The following is a 7,240-nucleotide window of genomic DNA, read 5'->3' as shown; positions in this document are numbered from 1 at the left end:
AAAAAAAAAAAAAAAAAAAAAAGAAAAATAGAAGTTTCTCCTTTCCTGTCCTTAGATACCCTCCTCACCACAGACACCAGCAATTTCTGTTACAATAATGGTAGTATGGGCCATGCTGCCCTGTCTTTACTAAACCCAAACAGAACAGGCCCTGTGACCATCCTTCAGTGGAAAAGTAAAACATAACTCACATGAATGTATCTTGAACCCCTCATAGTTGATTCTGGCCTTACCTTAGAGTCACATGAGGCACTTAATTAAAACAACATAAACATGTCCACACAAAACAACAGAACCTGTGAAGAGGGCACAAGTAAAGGGATTTCTAATCATTACACATGTAATCTGAGTGTCTATACCTAAGTAATCCACATTACTTAGAATGGCAAAAGTGTCAATTAACTTTTGCACCAACCTAATAGAAGTTCACCCGGCTGATAACCATTTAGCTAAGCATTGCCTTACAATTTTTTTTTTTTTTTTAAGACGGTGTTTTGCTGTTGTCACCCAGGCTGGAGTGCAATGGCGCAATCTTTGCTCATCGCAACCTCCACCTCCTGGGTTCAAGAGATTCTTCAGCCTCAGCCTCCCAAGTAGCTAAGATTACAGGCACCTGCCACCATGCCCGGCTAATTTTTGTACTTTTAGTAGAGATGGGGTTTTACCATGTTGGACAGGCTGCTCTCGAACTCCTGACTTCAGGTGATCCACCTACCTCGGTCTCCCAAAATGCTGGGATACAGGCATGAGCCACCATGCCCAGTTGTCTTGTAATATTTAATAAGCATATAAATCACTTGGTAACTTTGGACCTTCCCTATGTAATTTGATTCTGTAGGTTTTCAAAGGGTTCATGAATGTGTGTTTTAAATAAGTCCCCTGTCAATGCTGATGTTGTTTCTTCTAGGCTCATCATTAGAATTAGTTAGAGAAGCAAGCACTGTCCCTTACACTCAGCACTCTTGTCACAACACAAATACTTCTGGCACAAATGAAGATAACTAATCTCCACCTTTAAGTATCATATTCTTTGCTGGTTCTGTAAAGTTTACAGAGGCAAAAGAAAGTAGCAACGCCTGTGCTCAAGAGTATGTCACAGAGCACTATGCTTGGAATAACACATTATGTGATTTAATTCTCATAACAAACTGGGAGTTAGCACAGATGTTTAATAATTCCCAGGATTTAGATTAAGGACTCAGTATTTTTATTTCATCTTTCGTTTCTCTGTCCTTGGTTTTGAAAAAAATGTATAGAATACTAAATATTGACAGATGAGAGAGATACAGAAAGAATTTAATGTAGTTTAAAGAAATTCTTATTGTGTTCATATTTATTTGTTTGTGACTTGTGGAGCAACTATTGGATCTGCAGGAATAGAAAACAAGTTGCTAAATAAAATGTCTCTTCAAGTATTGGTTTAATTTAAAAATCAAGATGCTAAAATACATACTTTATTTTTCCAATTTTATCTGCTTTCGCGTTTCAGAAAATTGTGAGCACCAGCTCTAAAAAATGTAACAGATTCACCAGTCAAAACTTCCAATCAGTCAGTTCTGTGAGGCCAGACTTCAAGGTGGGGCCAGACAAAATAAGAGGTAAAATGGCTGATTGCTACCCTGTGAAGTTTGTAGAAATCTGAAGTGACTGGAAGCCTGAGAGGAAAAGCCCCCTCTAGAGTAAAGTTTGGCTGGAACCGTATGTGTTTATATCATGTCTAGTAATTCTAGACAATGTTTGGAAAATATAATTAAAAGAAAAAATTTCTCCAGCCCTAGAGAAACTCCAAAATGATAGAACAGAAAGTAAACTATTTCATTACACAATTAAACCAGAATGTGACATGCATCACAGTCAATCTTCTTAAGAGATTGCAAAGACAAAAAGACACTCCCATAATTGGTCCACAAGTAAAAGAATTCACAGCACCATGTAATACATGGTTCATCCTAAATTCACCTGGTAACGGGGGAGGCGATCCGTGTATGCTAATTGGTTATACTCAATGACAAAATTAACTTTTCACATCCTCATGACAGGAGGTAATTTTGCAATTTACTAGACTCTGCTTGCCCTTTCCTGACAGCCAGTGTCCTCTCTTGACTCCTACCACAGGGCTCACAGCTGGCAGCTCACATCTTACATGAACCCCAACTGCCAGAGCAGCACTCCAGTCCCACATCAGGTAACGAAGCCTGAGCTGCAGGAGGAGAGCCTTCAGCCCTCCTAGGTAAAATTGCACCTTCACGATAATGGGAATGGGAGCAGTGTTTCAGCTTCAGTTTCTATTTATAATGGTGACATGAAAAAAAATACTGCTGGATTTTCAGCATGAGTCCACATAGAGAGTTCTCCCTGTGACAGCCCACCTCATTCACAGACACCATGGGATAGTAATAGGGCTTCTGAAACAGACACCCAAAGCACTGGAGAGAAAAATCGCTCTTCATCTTAGCAAAATTATATTGAGAGTAAAAAAGAAGAGCATCTTAAAAAAAAAAAAAACTCAGATTAGATATAAGATTGATCATGTTGGCCAGAAAATGTTCCCCTAAAATAAACGTCTCTCTAAACACCCAAACTGCACAGCCACTCTCAGCATGATAACCATGAGTATTATGAAGAAAGGGGACATATCCTCAGCAAAATTTTATAAAATTTCTCTTTTATCTCTGCTGCTCTCTTGTCTCCTAGCCATTAAAAGGAGGATTTATATTGGAATACATCTGACAATTTCCAACAGCACTTTTTAGTTTTAAGTTTTTTTTGAGACAGAGTCTTGCTCTCTCACATATGCTGGAGTGTAGTGGCATGACCTCAGCTCACTGCAACCTCCGCCTTCCAAGTTTAAGTGATTCTCCTTCCTCAGTCTCCTGAGTAGCTAGAATTATAGGTGCCCACCACCACCCTCTGCTAATTTTTGTATTTTTAGTAGAGACAGGGTTTCACCATGTTAGCCAGGCTGGTCTCAAACTCCTGACCTCAAGTGATCTGTCTGCCTTGGCCTCCCAAAGTGCTAGGATTAAAGAGGTGAGCCACCTCACCCAGCCTTCACCAACACTTTTTGATGAAGAATCGGAATCTGACTTTGTTTATGTAGTAAAATATATTTGAGCTTACAACATAGCTAACTGAAAAGCTACTATATTTCTTGCATGGTCACATTACCCATCACATTTATTTGTACTGTAATAGCAGTATTCAAGTTTAGTGAAATAAAAGGCACTGAAATCATGCTTACCTACATCTATTGAGTAAATTAATATGCATGTCAGGCTAACATCTACCATAACAATTTTGTAGTGAATTTTTTTGGATATTAGATATAAACATCTAAGCATAAATAATTTTAAGGTACTAATAATAATGTAGAATTTTTAAAAATTTTCTGTAACTATAATTTAGTTAAAATACTTTATATTTCAAAAGTATGACTAATATTAAAATGACTAAGACATTCATCCTAAATATTGTGGTCTTATATTCATACTATTGGAGAAAATACCATACAATTAAGGCAGGTGCAGTGGCTCATGCCCATAACCCCAACTACTCAGGAGGCTGAGGTGGGAGAATCGCTTGAACCCAGGAGGTGGAGATTGTAGTAAGTCGAGATCGTGCCACTGCACTCCAGCATGGGCAACAGAGCAACAATCCATCTTAAAAAAAAAAAAAACAAAAACAAAAGGAAGAAGAAGAGAAAACAGAAGAAAATACTGTATTCATATGAAGGCAAGTTGTCTACAAACACTACACATAACAATGCTAATTGTTTTGAAGTAGTAAATAGTAGTAAATAGGAACCAAAGCGTAACCACAGACTCCACTGTTGAGTTTATACACAGAACTGTTCTTTCTTTTGCAGTGTAAGTACCTGAGCCTGCAAATATTGGATAACTACCTTGGATAATCAGTTTTTTGTCAAAGAAACTTCCTCAGCATCTTTTAGTCTTTATCATTCTGTATTGCTAAGTTTAATCCTATATTTGTGCTCCACTTTTTGTGTGCTCTTAAAATAAGTTTTAGTCTAAACAAATCTGTATCTACTTTAAGAGACTGAAAAAAAAAAAAAGAAAGAAAGAAAGAAAGAAACCTCTGGGGCTGGGCGCAGTCACTTTGGGAGGCCGAGGTGGGTGGATCACAAGGTCAGCAGATCGAGACCATCCTGGCTAACACAGTGAAGCCCCATCTCTACTAACAATATAAAAAATTAGCCAAGCATGGTGGTGGGTGCCTGTAGTCCCAGCTACTCCAGAGGCTGAGGCAGGAGAATGGTGGGAACCTGGGAAGCTGAAGTTGCAGTGAGCTGAGATCAGGCCATTCCACTCCAGCCTGGGTGACAGAGCGAGACTCCGTCTCAAAAAAAAAAAGAAAAAACCTTTGCCAAGGCAAAAACACTGCAATGGTTCTGAGGTCCTAGATGAAGACAATCCTGAGTCAGAAAGAATGACAAAAGGTTTCTTTAGCTGTAAATATGATTTACGTGTATTTCAAAAAAGCAGAGAATATCTACATATAATCAAAATGCTTCAGTAAAGACAGATGAACAAAATATCCTCCCTTATTATGAGGTAAGAAAATAAAGACCAATATAAATTAATAATGGTAATATAATAATCATTAATTTTAATGATTAATAAATCAATAAAATATAATAGAAATATAAATATCTAATTTATATTTTCTCCTATAACAGCCAGATCTCGACCAGGCACAGTAGCTCATGCCTGTAATCCTTGTACTTTATAAGGCCAAGATGGTTAGATCACTTGAGGTCAGGAGACCAGCCTGGCCATCATGTTGAAACTCTGTCTCTACTAAAAACACAAAATTAGCCAGGCATGGTGGCACACGCCTGTAAAACCAGCTACTCAGGAGGCTGAGGCAGAAGAATCTCTTGAACCCAGGAGACAGAATTTGCAGTGAGCAGAGATTGTGCCACTGCACTCCATCCTGGGCGTCAGAGTGAGACTCCATCTCAAAAAAACCAAAAACAAAAAGAGCTAAATCTCTGGACAGGTTCTTGATCTCTTGGACATCTGAATTTCAGTAGATTCTAGGTTCAGGCATCTAAGGAGTAGCCTTGGGCACACTAAAGACAAAAGCAGAAGACAGAAAGGTGTTCTAAAAAAATCCATGAGTGCACATGAATATAAAACAAGTTCTTAGAGACCCCTGAAGAGAGCTGGATTCTGACACAATAATAGTGGGAGACTACAACACCCCACAGACACTATTAGTCAGATCATCAGAACAAAAAATTAACAAAGATATCAGGACCTAAACTCAACATTTGACCAAATAGTCCTATCTGGCACCTATAGAACTGTTCAACTGAAATCAACACAGTATACATTCTTCTTATCACCATATGTCACGTACTCTAAAATTGATCACACAATCAGAAATAAAACAATCCTCAGCAAATTCAATTTTCCCAAAGTTATACCACACACACACTTAGGCCACAGCTTGGTAAAGATATCATTCAATACAAAGAAAACTACTTGAAATTAACCTTCACCTGAATGACTTTTGGGTAAATAATAAAATTAGGCAGAAATCAGTAGTTCTTTGAAACAAATAAGAACAAAGATACACAAACCAGAATCGCTACAACACAGCCAAGGCAGTGTTAAGAAGGAAATGTATAGCACTAACTGCTCATATCAAAAACTTAGAAATCAATTTAAATTCCTAACATCATAAATAAATGAATGAGGCCAGGTACGGTGGCTCACTCCCATAATCCCAACACTTTGGGAGGCCAAGGAAATCGAATCACTTGAGTTCAAGACCAGCCTGGGCGGTAAAACACTGTCTCTACTAAAAATACAAAAATTAGCCAGGCATGGTGGCACTCACCTGTAATCTCAGCTACTTGGGAGGATGAGGCAGGAGAATCCCTTGAACCTGGGAGGCAGAGGTTGCAGCAAGCTAAGATTGTGCCATTGCACTCCAGGCTAGGCAACACAGCAAGACTCTGTTTCAATCAATCAAGCAAGCAAGCAAGAGACAACCAACTCCCAAGCTAGCAGAAGACAAGAAATAACCAAAATTAGATCTGAACTGAAGGAGATTTAGACATGAAAAGTCATAGAAAATATCAAGGAATCCAGGAGTTAAATCTTTGAAAAAAATTAAGATGATAAACCACTAGGAAGATTAATGAAGAAAGAATAGAAGATCCAAATAAGCACAATTAAAAATGACAACAGCGGGCCAGGTGCCATGGCTCAAGCCTGTAATCCTAGCACTTTGGAAGGCCAAGGCAGGTGGATCACCTGAGGTCAGGAGTTTGAGACCAACCAGCATGGCCAACATGGTGAAACCCCATCTCTACTAAAAATACAAAAATTACCCAGGCAAGCTGGCACATGCCTATAGTCCCAGCTACTTGGGAGGCTGAGGCAGGAGAATTACTTGTAAGGGAGGAGACATCCCTCATATTGTCTTATGCCCAATTTCTGCCTCCAAAGAAAGAAAGAAGCAAAAACTAAAAGGCAGAAATGAAATCCCTATGCCGCACCCTGGACCTGGTAGTTAAAGATTGACCCCTGAACTAATTAGTTATGTTATCTATAGATTACAGACGTTGTATAGAAATGCACTGTGAAAATCCCTATCTTGCTTTGTTCCGATCTAGTTACCGGTGCATGCAGTCCCCGGTCATGTACCCCCTGCTTGCTCAATCAATCACAACCCTCTCACAAGCACCCCCTTAGAGTTGTGAGCCCTTAAAAGGGACAAGAATTGTCCACTTGGGGAACTCGGCTCTTGAGACAGAAGTCTTGCTGATGCCCCCTGCCGAATAAACCTCTTCCTTCTGTAACTCTCTGTAACTCCGTGTCTGAGGAGTTTTGTCTGCCGCTTGTCCTGCTACATTTCTTGGTTCCCTGACCTGGAAGTGAGGTGAATGGTGGTGGACGAGGCAGCTCCTTAGGTAGCTTAAGCCTGCCCTGTGGAACATCCCTGTGGGGGACTCCAACCACCCAGAGCGATGCGGATCCTGAGAGCGCTCCTGGGTAGGCATTTGCCCCAGCGGGAGAGCCAGAGCTGTGTGTGGCAGGCCCCCATGGAGGATCAACGCAGTGGCTGAACACCAGGAAGGAACAGGCACTTGGAGTCTGGACATCTAAAACTTGGTAAGACTAGCCTTTGAACTTGTCTACTCTGTTTGAGTGGAAACCTGACTTGATCACCCATGGTGTGCCTTTACCGACACTCTGGTTTTGGTTTT

The 7,240-nt window shown here is 39.9% G+C and overlaps 1 pseudogene; it reads right to left on the bottom strand.

The window, feature by feature from the left end:
* Positions 1 to 2,450, bottom strand: part of LOC105519967 — a 53,759-nt pseudogene extending 51,309 nt beyond the window's left edge.
* Positions 2,451 to 7,240: the final 4,790 nt, after the last annotated feature.

Source organism: Colobus angolensis, unplaced genomic scaffold (genome assembly GCF_000951035.1).
Source record: "Colobus angolensis palliatus isolate OR3802 unplaced genomic scaffold, Cang.pa_1.0 Scaffold365, whole genome shotgun sequence".
NCBI classification, from domain to species: domain Eukaryota; kingdom Metazoa; phylum Chordata; class Mammalia; order Primates; family Cercopithecidae; genus Colobus; species Colobus angolensis.
This window is presented reverse-complemented; position numbering and strand designations above follow the sequence as displayed.